This window comes from Schistocerca gregaria, chromosome 4, assembly GCF_023897955.1.
Source record: "Schistocerca gregaria isolate iqSchGreg1 chromosome 4, iqSchGreg1.2, whole genome shotgun sequence".
Taxonomy (NCBI): Eukaryota; Metazoa; Arthropoda; class Insecta; order Orthoptera; family Acrididae; genus Schistocerca; species Schistocerca gregaria.
In genome coordinates, this window is record NC_064923.1 from 261,889,238 (window position 1) to 261,907,432 (window position 18,195).

The window sequence follows — 18,195 nt, forward strand, 5'->3', positions numbered from 1 at the left end:
AGGAGTGAGACAGGGTGGTAGCCTCTCCCCGATGTTATTCAATCTGTATATTGAGCAAGCAGTAAAGGAAACAAAAGAAAAATTTGGAGTAGGTATTAAAATTCATGGAGAAGAAGTAAAAAGTTTGAGGTTCGCCGATGACATTGTAATTCTGTCAGAGACGGCAAAGGACTTGGAAGAGCAGTTGAACGGAATGGACAGTCTCTTGAATGGAGGATATAAGATGAACATCAACAAAAGCAAAACGAGGATAATGGAATGTAGTCAAATTACAATTGGATGATGCTGAGGGAATTAGATTAGAAAATGAGACACTTAAAGTAGTAAAGGAGTTTTGCTATATAGGAAGTAAAATAACTCATGATGGTCGAAGTAGAGAGGATATAAAATGTAGACTGGCAATGGCAAGGAAAGTGTTTCTGAAGAAGGGAAATTTGTTAACATCGAATATAGATTTATGTATCAGGAAGTCGTTTCTGAAAGTATTTGTTTGGATTGTAGCCATGTTTGGAAGTGAAACATGGACGATAACTAGTCTGGACAAGAAGAGAATAGAAGCTTTCGAAATGTGGTGCTACAGAAGAATGCTGAAGATTAGATGGGTAGATCACATAACTAATGAGGGAGTATTGAATAGGATTGGGGAGAAGAGAAGTTTGTGGCACAACTTGACTAGAAGAAGGGATCGGTTGGTAGGACATGTTTCGAGGCATCAAGGGATTACAAATTTAGCATTGGAGGGCAGCGTGGAGGGTAAAAATCGTAGAGGGAGACCGAGAGATGAGTAAACTAAGCAGATTCAGATGGATGTAGGTTGTAGTAGGTACTGGGAGATGAAGAAGCTTGCACAGGATAGAGTAGCATGGAGAGCTGCATCAAACCAGTCTCAGGACTGAAGACAACAACAACAACAACAAGGAAAATAAATTAATGGTTGAGTCCCAACCCGTAATTGATCCAAGCTGATACTTTTGATCAAAATACTTTCACAAGAAACTAGTGTTTGAGGCATCTAACATAGCGGTCGTCGGCTTCAACTTCGACATCATGACCTCCCACTATTATACCTCCATGGTCACATCGGAATGCCCCACAAATGTGGATACTGAACTATTGGACCATCCGGCCACTTGGAGACCCATAGTTAGGCCCCTTTCAAACACTGCCAGTTGCTGATAACGTTATCTCAGACGAGTACAAGGCAAGTCTGTCTTTCACAGTGATCGCTTAAAATCTGATGTTCACACAGGCCGTCCAGGACTGGCAACATTAAACACGAACAACACTAATGCAGTCTGATACGCGATCTGATACTTTTCCGCCGTATTTCTAACTTGTATAATTCTCAGATCAAGAAACCACCTGAAGAAGGCAACCAGTTTATTAGCTGAAATATTGTGACCCGGGCGAACACTCGAGAATTCTACAACTAATGCAGTTTGGTGGCCATTGTGTCTATGACAGAAAACTGCAACTCTAATCATTTACATAGCCAACGACGCTGTGTACGTGTACGAAGTTACAGTAACATTCGACCGTCTTTTCCGGCTACTTCACGTTTCTTGTCGGGGAGTGTATTTCGAAGTCCTCATCCGGATCTCACATTCGAATAACTGGCATATTGAACAACCATCCAACCTCTTGGCTACGCTGTACTGTGTACAGTGGATAATGTGCATGTCGTGCACATAACGTATAGACAGTGCCTTTAAAGGAGGCCTGCTTTAATAAAAAATAGTAATTTCCTGATCGTAGTATTATTCATCGTCCCGCACAGTCTGTTGGCGACGTCCTGGAACATATGACTGCAGTGTGGCTTCGATGTTTCATGAAGAAAAAGTGACACCCCGCCATAGGAATCCAAGTCGGATACATGAAACAAAATTTGCATCCATCTGACGTTGTTTTCCTTCGAAAAGTTACATACAGCCTGCCCTGAGACGACTGCTGCATAGTATGTAACTGCGTTTACCGACTTTTATTTTCGTGGCATACGTGAACACTCGTCCTTGAGATAATATGAAACGATTACTTTTCAACAAAACTATTTTTACTGGAGGTTTTCAATTCTTCTAAAAAAAAGTGTAATACTACACCTCTGTTTGATTTACGCAGAGAACTAAAATATATGCTGCGCATGCTAATGCTATTTCCGTCTTGACGTCATGTTTTGTTTAGTTCGCGGGTGACTCAATTTGCTCGCTCCAGCCTTGAAATGTTTACCGCGCGCAGAGTTTTGGGAACCGAAAGAAGTAGGTCACACCGTTTCCGCTGTGTGCGCTACCAGTTTGTTGAGTTGCCTGCTAACAACTTCCGTAGTCCCTGACGGGCTTCCCGGAACACAATACAAGAGTATCGCCCTACCATCTCTACAACAATATTCGACGAAATTACATTACTAAGCTCTTTCGGTAAATATACGTCCGTGAGACTGTCTACATACTCTGTACACTCAACAAATTTCTTAATCTGGTTGTAAAAGTTATCTGCAGTACTTATGCCACCTCTGCGTTAGCAGGGACATTTCATCTCATTCAGAAGCGAAATTTCTTACTGGAAATGTATGTCACTTTGGGTAATGGTATAGTATTTAAATCTTGTTTAGTTATAGGTCTGAGGGATTTTCTCTGCCTCCTGATGACTGGGACAAAACTAGAAACTACAAAGCTAATCTTGTTTGGGATCAGTCGACCATTTACTTCCTTGACATCGCTTGTGATGAAAAGCACAGCGAATAATTCGCTCCGAAATCAAAGGTCAAAGTTATAGCATGTATTTTTTAAGTGCAACAAAATTCCCATAGCATCAAAATTAAAGAAGACGATACGATTCTCGCAGGCAGCAACTGTCAGGCGAAAACATAAATATTTACAACTAACCAAAAGCGTCATATCGCTTATGCAGGCAATGTATGAAGAACGTGTACATGAAACTATATCCTAGCATAAGTTTATATTTATGGGATGTGCGTTGTAAATTTCGGAACAAATATTATAGTTAGGCTTGAATAACAATGTTGAAACTTTCGTCAAATACCTTTATAAAGATGTTTCATTATATCTGTGTAGTAGCCTTGAATAACAATGTTGAAACTTTCGTCAAATACCTTCATAAAGATGTTTCATAAATTCTTTGTCAGTGAACTGGGTACTTTTATCATATCCTAGGTTTTATATTTGTCAATGAAGTTTGTTAGAGTAAGCTGACCCTTATCTTGGATAATATACGTATAGTAAATGAAATATTTACTATTAATTTTAGAGAAACTAGATTACAATCACAAGAGTCGAAGTACATTCATTTGTTGAAAAATGAGTGAGACAGGATTGTTCCCTAACCCTGATACTGTTTTATCTGTACGAAGAACACACATTTAAAAAAACTAAGAAAAATTGGGAAAAAGACTTGAGGAATAGAAATAAAACACGTAATGTTTACCAGATGGCATTGTAATTATGTCGGAGACGACAAAGGGCTTGGAAGTTCAGCTGAACGGAGTGGTTGAATTAAGTTAGGTAATAAGCGATCTGATGTGTTACCAACCTATTTCTAACATATAAAATTCTCAGATGTCCGCCGGCGGCAAAATAGGATATTACAACTCCTCTGCAAGGTCGGAACTGAAAGTGCTTATATACCAGTACAGTGAGCAAGATATCGATAAGAATGGATATGATTTCACACTGATGCGAGCCACTAGACGTGGACACCCCAAACCAACACATACTAAAAACAATATTCGATTTAACTTCGCCAATAGAGAAGACAAAGTATTCTTTTTACGGAACTATTTCTTTCGAGATAGTTCTTATTACTGAACTAGTTCAAATGAACTACACTGTTCTTTTTGTACATGCAAACTTTTTGGCAGAAAGGGCTGAGCGCTTTTAATTTTAATCCAGGCCTTTACTTGGGAGCCTCGACAGTGGGAAACACTGAATATAAAATTATTCTCATTGTTGCACTTGCAGGCAGAGCCAACCTGTATGATCTAATATTCACTGTATAATAGAAGCGGGTCAGGATGAAAGTAGGGAGGATCGGAACTGGGCAGCAAACTGAATTAAGTGAACTAACGCATCGTTTACCAACATGTGGTTCTCGAAGCCACAGTGGGTTCGCAAAATATTTCAGGGGGTTCGCCAAAACTCTTTTTCATACGGGCGGGTTATGAGGTTAAACCTATTACTGTTTCCTTAATTTCTGCGGGTTGTCATACTAATAATAATTATAATAACAATTATTATTATGGTTGTTATTATTATTTCAAAATTAAATTAACCCCATAATGCCCCTTGTTTCGTCTGTGTAACATCAGGAACTTACCACTTTATCCCTCCAATAAATTAATATTTACCGCGAACGCCTGGTTTACTGTTATGTAAGAACATTAGGAATACATTTGATTCCGCTGGAGTGGAAATTTAGTCTGTCATCTTCTTTGTGTTTTAACAATGTTAAAAAAGCGACTCACTAAGGAAAGGCTACATGGCGGTCAGTCCTTTGATTTTTAACAATATCCTACTTTTTCTTTGTTCGTGGCAAATGCAGTAAGTCGTCAGTTGTGTATCAGAATCGTTTCCGTTCACATTAAAACGGGTAACTTATTGAAAAGCGGAAGTTTGAAAAGGGAACAGGACTTAACAAAATCGCAAGTTAGTGTTGCGTCAACAGGTCACACAACTTATAGCGATGGGTGTCAATCCGACAAAAGTGAACAGCGTGTAAAGAAAAGTAAGTAAAATGATAATTACATTAGTTTTGGATTTTCATATATAGGTGACAAGAACTGTCCAAGACCACAGAGTGTTCCTTTGTGGTAACACTCTTGCGGTCAGTAGTCTGAAAGCTCCTCTACTAGAACGCCATTTAGAAACTAGATCTGCTGATTTTTTTTACACGAAAAGCTATCGAGTGGGAAAACGATTTACCTGCTTTTGTATTCGCTGTCAACAGTGATAATGAGACTCATCTTGAAGCTTCTTTAGCTACAGAACTGCTAAAACTGTAAAACCTCACTCAGTTGCTGAAGACTTAGTTCTGCCATACACAGGGTGTTCAAGAAGTCTCTCCGCAGTGTCGTATGCTTGCTAGCCGCGCGTTCCGTATTATTGTTCGCCTGCCTGGGTTTTTGAATGAAACAATAAACGCACAACTATACTGCAGTGATATTCTGTACCCATTCATAGGAGAACTTGTGTTAAGTGAAATATTGAATGGTTATTTTCAACAAGTTGGTGCAACCGCGCATACAGCTCGCGTTTCAATGTCACTGCTTGCTGATGTTTTTAGTGATCGCATAATTTCACAGGCACTTTGGCCTCCGCGATCGCCTGACCTAACACCTCCTGACTTTTTCTTCCGGCTGGTCCCGGCGGAGATTCGAGTCCTCCCTCGGGCATGGGTGTGTGTTTGTCCTAAGGATAATTTAGGTTAAGTAGTGTGTAAGCTTAGGGATTGATGACCTTAGCAGTTAAGTCCCATAAGATTTCACACATATTGACTATTATTAAAATCGTTAACCCTACGGAAGGACTGCGAATCCAACTGTTATTATTGAACATAGCAAGGAAATATTCTCTGAAGGTTTTTCCAAGTCTCTTCAAATGTTCTTTAAGTGTGTTCTTGACATTATTATTTAAAGAAAGATGATTTTCCACTTAGATGTCGTGAAGGGTATCAAAGCACTCGGTTTAATTGCTACTGAAACACGTTTCCCAAAAATTAAGTTTTTTTATGGATGATTCGATACGGCTTTGCAAAGTATAAACGTTTATATTTGACTCCTAGTGAGTTAAGTTTAAACTGTTGATTTTTTAGAAAATGTCTGCCAAATAAGCTAAAGTCTGGAGCCAGATTTCATCTTCCATGCTCTTTGCTTCGTGAAAGGCATGGCTGATGAGAAAAACGTGAATTTCGTCTTTAGGCTCTTGCAGCGTGGAAATAGTTCTACCTCAAGGTCGCCACCTAACTTCAGTGTGAGACAATAAACACTTATAAATGCTTCCCATTTCCTCGCAAGGCACTGCAAAGTTGTGGCAATTGTTTGCAGGAAGAGCCTTAGTAAAGTTAGTTATTTCCACTGCATCGTACAGCACAGATTTCAATCCATCGGGCATACACTTAGAAACAAGCCTGTGTGTCCAAGAAGCGTCCGGAACTACCGATTTTACTTTCAGAACAAACCCAGCCTAACAGCCTGTCATAGATTGCGCACCATCTGAATGAAGCGACTCCAGTCCACTGAATCATGGCGACAAAATTCGTCGGTTAACTTAAGAAATATATCTCCCCCCCCCCCCCCCCCGCTCCCCTAGTTCTCTCTTTTAACGGTCTACAGAATAGTAGCTCCTCTTCTACATACTGCCTATTAATATAATGGACGAAAAGTAACAAAATGGCTAAATTGTAACATCAGTTGATTCGTCAAACTGAATCGCGAAAGAAGGACTGGCACGAACTCTATCCAAAATTCAATTTCGACATAATTTGACATGTCACTAATCCAGCGGTTAATAGTATTGTCGGACAGCGGCACCATACTGACTTTTTTGTGACAGATTCTGCAAGCATGCACTGTATTACATCATTTATACGGTGTGTCTCCGCTGTGCCGTATGATTGATAGCCGCGCCTGCCGCTTGCCCCAGTGAATATACCGAAATGAAACTCAGTGAAATATAAGTTATTAATTTACTGAATATTCATTTTTACTTACTAATTTGCACATTAAATGTTGAAAGTGTGTTCCCCCATGTTGTTGAATACAGAATTCAGTTCGTCTAATCATGTTTCCAAACACAAGCCGTAACATTTCTTCTGTAACAATAGCAGTGAAACTGGATACTGCAGTTTTCAATTTATCGATGGATTTTGGTCGGTTAAAGGTCAAACACACACACCCATGCCCGAGGGAGGACTCGAACCTCCACGGGACCAGCCGCATAGTCTATGACTGCAACGCCTTTAACGATTTTAAAATTCACATTAAACGTAAATGAAAAAGAGCAGCTTCTTGAAATTTCCACTGATTTTTCAGTTACAGGAAAGTGATAAATCTTTATCATTAATCGGTTTTTGGTTAAATTTAAAGGAGTTCCCAGTGTTAGCGGATAAAGCTGTAATGGTTTTATTACCCTTTTCATCCACATCTTAGTGCGAAAAGTCTTTTTCTTCATATACCTATTTTTAAAAAAATACGGAAACGGACTTTGTGTTTATAGTAATTTGAGACTAACTTCTGTATTCGTGACTTCAAAGCTCTGTGTCATGGTAAACAGAGGCAACCTTCCCACTGAATTCCAAGGAAGACGTGGGTAATTACAATGAAAACTTTTATTTATTATTGCAACTAAGCCTACACGTTTTGTAACTTTTAAGCCATAACATGAGTAACTTCAGGTTTTAACCGCTAATTGTTAAGTTAATTTAAGATCATTAAACCTTGTGCTTGGAATTAAGTTTTATGCATGCGTGCTGTAGGTATATTTAAAAGTCAGTGGTTCACCCAACCCCAACTCAGATCGTCATAGAAGGGGTTCGCTAGTCGAAAAAGATTGGGAACTGCTGAACTAACGGAACGGTTTCGGTCTTCCAATCAGACGCAGTTCCGAAACTTGAGCGTTAGGTGTTCAGAGCTACGGATGCCTTGGTTCTGGGAGTGAGGTAACTCAGTTTCAAGAGAGAAGAGATTCGTACATGCGTAATCTTTTTATTTATTTATTTATTTACATGTCTAAAATCCGACCCCGAATACTAGTCTGCTCATTGTCGCTCGCCAATTGTCATCTATTGCTCCGAAGCTGCTGCGATTACGTTCTTGTTGTCAGCACAAAAGCCGTTGCCACTCGGCTGAGGCGTCTGAAGTAAATATCTCAGCGAGATGTATCGTGCCGGCCGGGGTGGCCGAGCGGTTCTAAGCGCTACAGTCTCGAACCGCTGCGGTCGCAGGTTCGAATCCTGCCTCGGGCATGGATGTGTGTGATGTTTTTAGGTTAGTTTTGTTTACGTAGTTCTGAGTTCTAGGGGACTGATGACGTCAGAAGTTAAGTCCCATAGTTCTCAGAGCCATTTTGAGATGTGTCGTCTTCGAGAAAGAATTACTATAGTGGAGACGTACATGTTTACCGGTTCATTTAAGGAAATTTGGGACATTTTTGTAAAGAAGTTTATTGGCATTTTGCATGCCAGCAAACAGCAATGTACAGGATCTCGTGATAAACTGACGTACTACAGTTCAGCTGCAAACGCAGAAAAAGAAAAGAAAAACGAATCCAGTCCCATTCGTTTGTACACGTGCTGTGATCGCGGATATTCGAGCACGAACGATGTAGAGTGCAAAGAAGTCGACACGTAAATTGTCATGTGAACTTCCAAAACACCAGAAATTGGTCAACGAACAATCCTTATACGATTAATGAGGAACCCCTTCACGGTGAAAAACTCGGAGTATGGTGTGCCGTGTCAGCAAGTCAGGTAGTGGATCCCGTATGTTTTGAAACGCATCTTGGATCTTGGAGGAATTTTACGCCGAGTTGTCCCGACGAACGTACGTATCCTACCTGTCAACAGGAAGGGGCGGGGTGTCACACCAAGTGAGACAGTCTCACGATCTCATGGAAGATTCGAGGAAGAAAGGGCTGTCAGCATATGATCGTGGCCGCCGCGTTTGCCGGACCTAGTCACTAGTGACTCTGTGGAACAGTCTAAAGCAATAGCCCAATAACGTTAAAAGCCTTGAAGGACAATACTGGTAGTGAAATTATGAGAACTGCTGCGGCAGAGCTGCGCAAAGCGTTCATTAACTTGTTAGAGCGTGTGCTAAAGTCCATTGAAGCACAAGGAGGTCATATTCAGTACTTTATGTAATGTATTTTAAAAGACTAGATCAATTCACTAAATAGACCTTCGCGTTAGCCCTTTTTTCACTTCTTTATTAACTAAATGTTACATGTTCATCTAATTGTTGCTGTATCTGCTCGAGGCGGGCAACAATTCGTGCGTAAGAGGTGAGCAGTCTGTATTGGGGGCGGTTTTTCGTGCACCATCGCGTAACTTCCCGTAGATACGGGAAGCGAGGAGTTAAAGAACGACCGCCCCGGACAGTTCTTTACCCGGAATAGTTCATTTGAACTAGTTCGTTCACGTATTACACATCCCTATTCGCCAAAATCGAAAAGAGGTAAAGCAATTTTTAGTCGAGTTGAAAAATGACGCCTGCCGTTTTCTGAGATCAAAAAGGCGTTCTTTTGGTTCATTTTATGGACGGTGAGTCACCTAGTGCAGCCGAGTTGCAGTGCGAGATGCTCACCAAACTGGAACGCCCCACCCAGAATCGGCGGCTCGGGAAACAGTCGTCTGGGACGGTCCACCTGGTCGGAAAGTGCGACTGCGCACCACTGGCCATATCTGGGATTAGATTTAGCATTTCTGTGTCGACCGCACACTCTACAGCATCGCACTCGCCTCAACACCCATTACGTGCTCCGACTCTGAAACAATGGCTGGGTGGAAAACTGTCCGAACATGACGACGAACTTAACAGTGCGATTGTCAACTGGTTCATTTACCAGGTGGAAAAATTCATGGCACAGGGTTTTGAAGCGCTAATGGTTATTCGTGAACTCTACGTGGAAAAAAGTGTGGATGATCTGAAGGAAATAAAAAAGTTAATGTAGGCTTTTCTAACGAGAACAATTTTTGATGACTGAATGGCACTTACTTTTCTAATACATCTCCGATGTACGTCTTCTGGACAAAACGGCGAAAAAATATGTGTACTGGTCTGGACTGCTAAAGAAACACTTCGTTTTCTGTCACAATAATGCAACTGGTATCAAACGTGGGTTGGCAATGGATAAACTGAAGTATCTGACAGACATTGAATTCTACCCCCTCCTATACTACCTTAGGTTATATCTGCTTCATGAGCTCCTTAGTGTGCGTTACTCAACATGTCACATCAGAGATCAGTAACTAACTATGAAGTGAAACACTGGTTCAAATAAACCCCTCTTTGCTATAAGTTTCCCTACAAACATATACATGAAGAAGAAATAATTACATAATCTATTCGATTTTGGGAACACAAAAACTGACAATTACTCGTATTAACATGGAATAATTCTAATTAACTCTTAGATGGCCTTGGAAAGACCGAATAGTTTAGATCACTGGAACAAAACCGAGTCGTACAAATGTGTTATGGAAAGACAAATCTGTGGTTGACACACAGTGATTGCCTGATTGCACCAGAAGAATGTAGAACTATGACACGCAAATAACATCACTGCTCGAGTCAAGAATGAGGCTTCAGCCACTCAACGCGCCTACAAACGCTGGGTAAGTCTCATACTCTAAACTGCAATTTCAATGTTCTACAATGAGTAGTGTGGAAACTTGCGAGCACCCTAATCAGCTGCATTCTGGTACATATCTGCTGCCTATTGTGGTAACGTGCCTTCTCTACACTTGGAGGTGAAGTTTATCGCCAGTGCCTCCCTGAAGATCACCAGGCAATGTCTTCTTTTCAGAATTCCCAGACGAAGTAATCTCTTCGGAGTCTCCAGTCCAAGTGTTCTCTAACAAAATAAGATTTCTCTTCTCTCTGTAAGTCCGCTCAGTTCACGTTTGCTAATGAAAAAGGCTCGGCAGAATGGTAGCCAATGATATTGTTGTTAACAGAATAACCAACTCCCCGATTAGCAGAAATTTTATGGTGTTAACCAATCGTATAATTCCCATGTTCTTAAACATTCTATCAGGTGGCCAAAATACAAGAAGCCGCATATCTTATAAACAACTTACAGACAATGCACTCGTTAATTCTAAAAACAGAGTAGTAAAGTATTGTAATGAAAAACAAAGTACTGAACATTCGGTAGGTCAATAGTTCACAGGAAGAGCAGAAAACGTTCACCGTAAACGTCGATACGGACGTCTCAACATGTTTCTGGAATCTTTTGCCAGTTCATTTAGTGTGATTTCCTAAATCACATTGGCGAATATTTGTTTTCAGCTCTTCATTTGTATGCGGGTTGTTAGTGTAGTCTTTACCCTTAAAATACCCCCTCCCCCAAATGAAAATCAAAGGTAGCCCGGACGGGCGATCTGGGAGGCCATAAACCTGCGGAGACGGTACATTATTCAACGAAAGTTTCATTGACGTATGCCACTGAAAACCATAAAGTATGCATCGTAGCTCCATCTTGCTGAGAAAACGCATACTCTCGTTCTTCCTTTCTCTAGCTGCGCTATGAATGGTGGCAACAATTCCGTTACATTCACTTGAGAGTCCACGATGTTGGGAAAGAAAATGGGACCTATAATCCGATGGCCTGAAACTGCACACCAGTTGCATACTTTCAAACCATGCAGTGGCACCTCATAGCGTTCTGTTGACCAACAGCGTGTTTTTTGAGAGTTCACGTATCCGCTAAGGTGCAACCATGCGTTGTCTGATTGAAGTAGAGATTTGGATTAGCAACATGCGTGAGTAATCATTGGCAATAGTGCTGTCGGGGTGCGTAATCCTGATCCGTGGGTTATAGTGTTTGCATCACTCTTGCTTTGTATGCTCGCATACGTTAACAGCTTCAACATGTTCTGGGGTGACGTAAGTTTGATGTTTAGTTGGGAGGATAGGCGTCTAGTTGACTTCCGTGGACTTTTTATGACGGTCTCGTGACCACGTTCAGTATTTTCCGGCGAGCAAACTTCCTTTACATAGTTACGTTTGGAATTAGCGACAGAACCTGTTGCTCTAAATTTAGTGACCAATTCCTGCACGACAGTTTTCGCAGAAGCAGTTGTCTCCGCATATTTCAACATGACCTTTCATTTAACGTCTAAACGAGTCACAGCCAAAAAAAGTTTCAGCAATAAACACTCTTTCTTCGACTGAAAAAGGTGTTCTGCAGAACTGCAATCACAACAAGCTCCAAACTGACGACTGAAAACGCAGAACTGATCACTAAATCGCGTCTCGGCATCACTTTACCCTTCTCGAGAGCCGCCCTAACGTTAAGAAATAACAACACTCACATAGCTTCAAATAACATTTTCAGTATAACACGAGGCATCTTATATCTTGGCAACCACGTATGTAGCACTTTGACACTTCATTTAAGGTTTTTTTCACTTATACGCTAGTCTCAACGTCCGAAATTCTTGGGAACAGGTGGCCTGACTTCCCCTCCTCCGCTGTTTTTGTAAGACTGACTAAAGAGGAGCCTTCCTACTCTTTCGACAAAGAAAGTGTTCACCCTACACTGAGTGGCTCCAGAAAGTCGGCTTATCGCTTTACAAAGATAGAAAAGAACCTTTCAACACATCTCAAGGAATGCAAAGATCTGTATCTGTGGCTGACTGCCTCCTTCACAGCGTTCTAGGAAGGTGGCTCATTGACGAAAAACAAGTTCTTTTGAAATTTGTTTTTATCGCATGGCACAGCTTGTAAAAAAAACCAAGCTTCTGCACAATTACAGGCTCTCCTTATGGCACGTTATGCGACTTCGTTGAATGTAGGGCTGAACCCTATATTGTGCAGGTGGCAATATTCGAAAAACTGCCTGAATGCGGCTTTCAGGTGCCCGGCCAGAACAATGATTGGAGTATAGTTGGGGTATAGTGTTACACCTGCCATGAGCCGACAATTTGCCTCGGCCTCTTCGCTTTCTTCTCTGAAACGGGAGGCAAAACTCTCAGGGGGCGGAGGGGAGGGTCGGCGTTCGCCCAGACACGAGCCTCTGCCCTAGGCCTCTCTGCTAAACCTGGCTCATCACGGACCTAGCTAAACTACAGGAAGTATCACATGCCACCAGGGAAGAGAAGGAATTGGGCCTAATATAAATGTGGAGTCGCATGAGGAGGTGGCAATGAGCATAGCTGCGTACGTCCCTGGAAGAGACTAGTCCAGTTGATTTTGTAACTTCGGGCTGACGAGTACTCTTCACTTCATGTATTTATGAGACTACAAGGTTTTAATGCTAGGTATGTTGGTGAAAACGATCTCTCCTGTATTTTCTTACTTGTATAGTTGGGCAGTGTAGTACGTTACAGTGCAGTCTGATTATTTTGTTCTTCTTGTATTTACAGCACTGACGACGGTCACGTAGTGATTGAAATCGATTTGCAACAGAAATAAAGATTTCTACTTCAGCGACCAATGCTGATCCTCCTTTTGCTATTAATTAATATGAAACAGATAGCTTAATCTTGTCAATCATTGAAGTTACTTATTAAAGTGTTAAATGTTTATAAACTGACAGGCATAGAACTCAAATTGTGATTAATTAATGTAACATGAGATGTACCACTCTTGCAGTGAACTGTTCATTTCAATGTTCCTTTTATTGTTGATTTTCATATTCATTCAACCAGTCATCTTACTGTTGACTTTATTGTTCCTTTTTATTGGCTCTCTTTACCGCTTGTTTTACTGATTTAAATGCCCATTTGCGTCCAAATATTTATGCCAAACGATACCTAAATAAACAAACTTCAATCTACTTTTACGTTGATGAAAAAGAGATGGAGTGTGCTTGATGCAATAAAAGCTATTTTTTGCCGTATTCTGTGAATCCGTTTCATCACGACATGCACAGAACTGTTCTAGCAAAACCTGCAGACATAAAAACGTTCAAGCAGTCGACGAACTAGATAGTGACAAACCATGCCATTTCTCTTTACGAATGGAATATTCTACAAGAAGTTGTGAACCCTGAAGTTAGTTTTGAGATGTCTGTTAACACAGATGTGCTCCAGTGGAATCTGATGAACAGTTGTGTTAGAGGTAAGAGAAATTTCATCAGAAGAAAATGAGGACAATATCACTCCGCCTACCCTAAGGAATACGTTATACGCCTTGGACACGTTTTACTGCAACATCCGTAATGACTGCTACATTTACATAAGCCGTAAGTACAGTTGGCTGTAAAGTTACCAGGCATTTTCCTTCCCGTCTGCGACAGGATTTTTTCACCAGAAAGCGATCTCTGAGTACGTTTTTCCAAGTTAGTACGTTTTTCCAAGTTACAGTTCAGTAATTAATGTAAACATTTTTACATCTCGTATTCATTTCCCCTGTTATTATAACTGATGACGCCATAGAAGAAGAAACTGGAGTCGGTAATGATGAGATAGTGGATCCAGTATTACAGTCAGAGTTTGAAAGAGCTCTGGAAGACTTAAGATCAAATAAGGCAGAAAGGATCTATAACATTCCATAGAAAATTTTCAAATCGTTAGGAAAGTGGCAATGAGACTGACGACGTACCATCAGACTTTTGGAAAAATTTCTTCCACTTAATTCCGAAGGTAACAAGAGTCGATAAGTGCAAAAACTATCGCACAATCCGCTCAAGAGCTCATGTATCCAAGCTGATGACAAGAATAATATTCAGAAGAATGGAAAAGAAAATTAAGCGTCCGTTAACGACGATTACTCTGGCTTTAGAAAAGGTAAAGGCCAAAGAGAGGCACTTTCGGTGTTTCGCTTGATAATGAAGCAAGGCTGAAGAAAAAAGACACGTTAATAGGATCTGTCGACCTAGAAAAAGTGTTCGACAATGTAAACTGATGCAAGATGCTCGAAATTCTGAGAAAAATAGGAGTAAACTATCGGGAAAGACAGATAACATACAATATATCCAAGCCTCAAGAGGGTACAATAAGATTGTTAAGAGCAAAACCGAAGTGCTCGAATTAAAAAGCCTGTAAGACAGGGGTGGTATCTTTCGCCGCTACTGTTCAGTCTGTACATCGAAAACCAATGATGCAAATAAAAGAAAGATTCAAGAGTGGGCTTTCACTAAGGATACCAATGTAACCAGCGAATCGTACAATGTATCATTGACATCCTTTCACCTTGAATTTTAATTCCACACCTGAACCCTTTTTTTATTTCCATCATTGCATCTTCGATGTACAGATTGAACTGTAGGGCGAGAGACTACATCCCTGTGTTACACCGTTTTTAAACCAAGCACTTTTCTTGGTCGTCCACTCTTATTATTCCCTCTGGGCTCTTGTACATATTGTATATTACCCGTCTCTTCCTATAACTTACCCCTATTTTTTTCAGGATTTCGAACATCTTGCACAATTTTACATTGTCGAACGCTTTTTCCAGGTCGAAAAATCCTATGAACGGGGCTGGATTTTTCTTTAGTCTTGCTTGCATTATCAATCGCAACGCCCCTCTGATACCTTTACCTTTCTTGAAGCTAAACTGATCGTCATCCAACATATCCTCAATTTTCTTTTGCATTCTTCTGTGTATTGTTCTAATCAGCAACTTGGATGCATGGGCTGTTAAGCTGACTGTGCAATAGTTCTCGCACTTGTCAGCTCTTGTAATCTTCGGATTTCTGTGGACGATATTTTTCCGAAAGTCAGATGGTATGTCGCCAGACTCATACATTCTACATACCAACGTGAATAGTCGTTATGTTGCCACTTTCCTCAATGATTTTAGAAATTCTGATGGAATGTTATCAAATGGTTCAAACGGCTCTGAGCACTATGGGACTTAACATCTGAGGTTATCAGTCCCCTAGAACTTAGAACTACTTAAACACACATCGATGCCCTAGGCAGGATTCTAACCTGCGACCGTAGTGGTCGTGCGGTCCCAGACTGAAGCGCCTAGACCCGCTCGGCTGGAATGTTATCTATGCCTTCTGCATGATTCGTCTTAAGTCCTCCGAAGCTCTCTTAGCTTCTGATTCTAATACGGGATCCCCTGTTTCCTCTAAATCGACTCCTGTTTTTTCTTCTATCACATCAGACAAATCTTCCCCATCATAGAGGCTTTCAATGTATTCTTCCCATCTATCCGCTTTCTCCTCTGCATTTAACAGTGGAATTCCCGTTGCACTCTTAATGTTACCTCCCTTGCTTTTAATGCCACCGAAGGTTATTTTGACTTGCCTGTATGCTGAGGCAGTCCTTCCGACAATCATTTCTTTTTCAATTTCTTCATTTTTTCATGCAGCCGTTCCGTCTTAGCTTCTCTGCACTTCCTATTTATTTAATTCCTCATTGACTTATATTTCTGTGTTCCTGGCTTTCACGGAACAATTTTTGTACTTCCTCCTTTCATCGATCAACCGAAGTACACTCCTGGAAATGGAAAAAAGAACACATTGACACCGGTGTGTCAGACCCACCATACTTGCTCCGGACACTGCGAGAGGGCTGTACAAGCAATGATAACACGCACGGCACAGCGGACACACCAGGAATCGCGGTGTTGGCTGTCGAATGGCGCTAGCTGCGCAGCATTTGTGCACCGCCGCCGTCAGTGTCAGCCAGTTTGCCGTGGCATACGGAGCTCCATCGCAGTCTTTAACACTGGTAGCATGCCGCGACAGCGTGGACGTGAACCGTATGTGCAGTTGACGGACTTTGAGTGAGGGCGTATAGTGGGCATGCGGGAGGCCGGGTGGACGTACCGCCGAATTGCTCAACACGTGGGGCGTGAGGTCTCCACAGTACATCGATGTTGTCGCCAGTGGTCGGCGGAAGGTGCACTTGCCCGTCGACCTGGGAGCGGACCGCAGCGACGCACGGATGCACGCCAAGACCGTAGGATCCTACGCAGTGCCGTAGGGGACCGCACCGCCACTTCCCAGCAAATTAGGGACACTGTTGCTCCTGGGGTATCGGCGAGGACCATTCGCAACCGTCTCCATGAAGCTGGCCTACGGTCCCGCACACCGTTAGGCCGTCTTCCGCTCACGCCCCAACATCGTGCAGCCCGCCTCCAGTGGTGTCGCGACAGACGTGAATGGAGGGACGAATGGAGACGTGTCGTCTTCAGCGATGAGAGTCGCTTCTGCCTTGGTGCCAATGATGGTCGTATGCGTGTTTGGCGCCGTGCAGGTGAGCGCCACAATCAGGACTGCATACGACCGAGGCACACAGGGCCAACACCCGGCATCATGGTGTGGGGAGCGATCTCCTACACTGGCCGTAAACCTCTGGTGATCGTCGAGGGGACACTGAATAGTGCACGGCACATCCAAACCGTCATCGAACCCATCGTTCTACCATTCCTAGACCGGCAAGGGAACTTGCTGTTCTAACAGGACAATGCACGTCCGCATGTATCCCGTGCCACCCAACGTGCTCTAGAAGGTGTAAGTCAACTACCCCGGCCAGCAAGATCTCCGGATCTGTCCCCCATTGAGCATGTTTGGGACTGGATGAAGCGTCGTCTCACGCGGTCTGCACGTCCAGCACGAACGCTGGTCCAACTGAGGCGCCAGGTGGAAATGGCATGGCAAGCCGTTCCACAGGACTACATCCAGCATCTCTACGATCGTCTCCATGGGAGAATAGCAGCCTGCATTGCTGCGAAAGGTGGATATACACTGTACTAGTGTCGACATTGTGCATGCTCTGTTGCCTGTGTCTATGTGCCTGTGGTTCTGTCAGTATGATCATGTGATGTATCTGACCCCAGGAATGTGTCAATAAAGTTTCCCCTTCCTGGGACAATGAATTCACGGTGTTCTTATTTCAATTTCCAGGAGTGTATATCGTCTGTTACCCATGGTTTCTTCGCAGTTATCTTCTTTGTATCTATGTTTTTCTTTCCAACTTCTGCCATGGCTCTTCTTAGAGATGGTCATTCCTCTTCAACTGTACTGTCTACTGAGCTATTCCTTATTGCTGTGCCTGTAGCCTTAGAAAACTTCAAGCATACCTCGCCATTCCTTAGCTCTTCCGTATCTCTCTTCTTTGCATGTTGATTCTTCCCGAATAATCTCTTGAACTTTAGCCTACTCTTCATCACTACTACAGTGTGATCTGTGTCTATATCTGCTCCTGCGCACGCCTTACAATCCAGTATCTGATTACGGGATCTCTGCCTGACCATGATATAATGTAATTCAAATCTTACCGTATCGCCCAGCCTTTTCCAAGTATACCTTCTCCTCTTGTCATTCTTGAAGAGAATATTCGCTATTACTAGCTGAAATTTATTAAAGGGCTCAATTAGTCTTTCCCCTCTCACATTCCTTGTCCCTATCCCATGTTCCCCTGCAACTTTTTCTTCTACTCCTTCCCCTTCAACAGTATTCCAGCCCCCCATGACTATTAGATTTTCATCTCCATTTACATACTGTAGAACCCTTCAATGTTCTCATATACCTTCCTCATCTCTTATACGGTAAAACCTACAGAGTA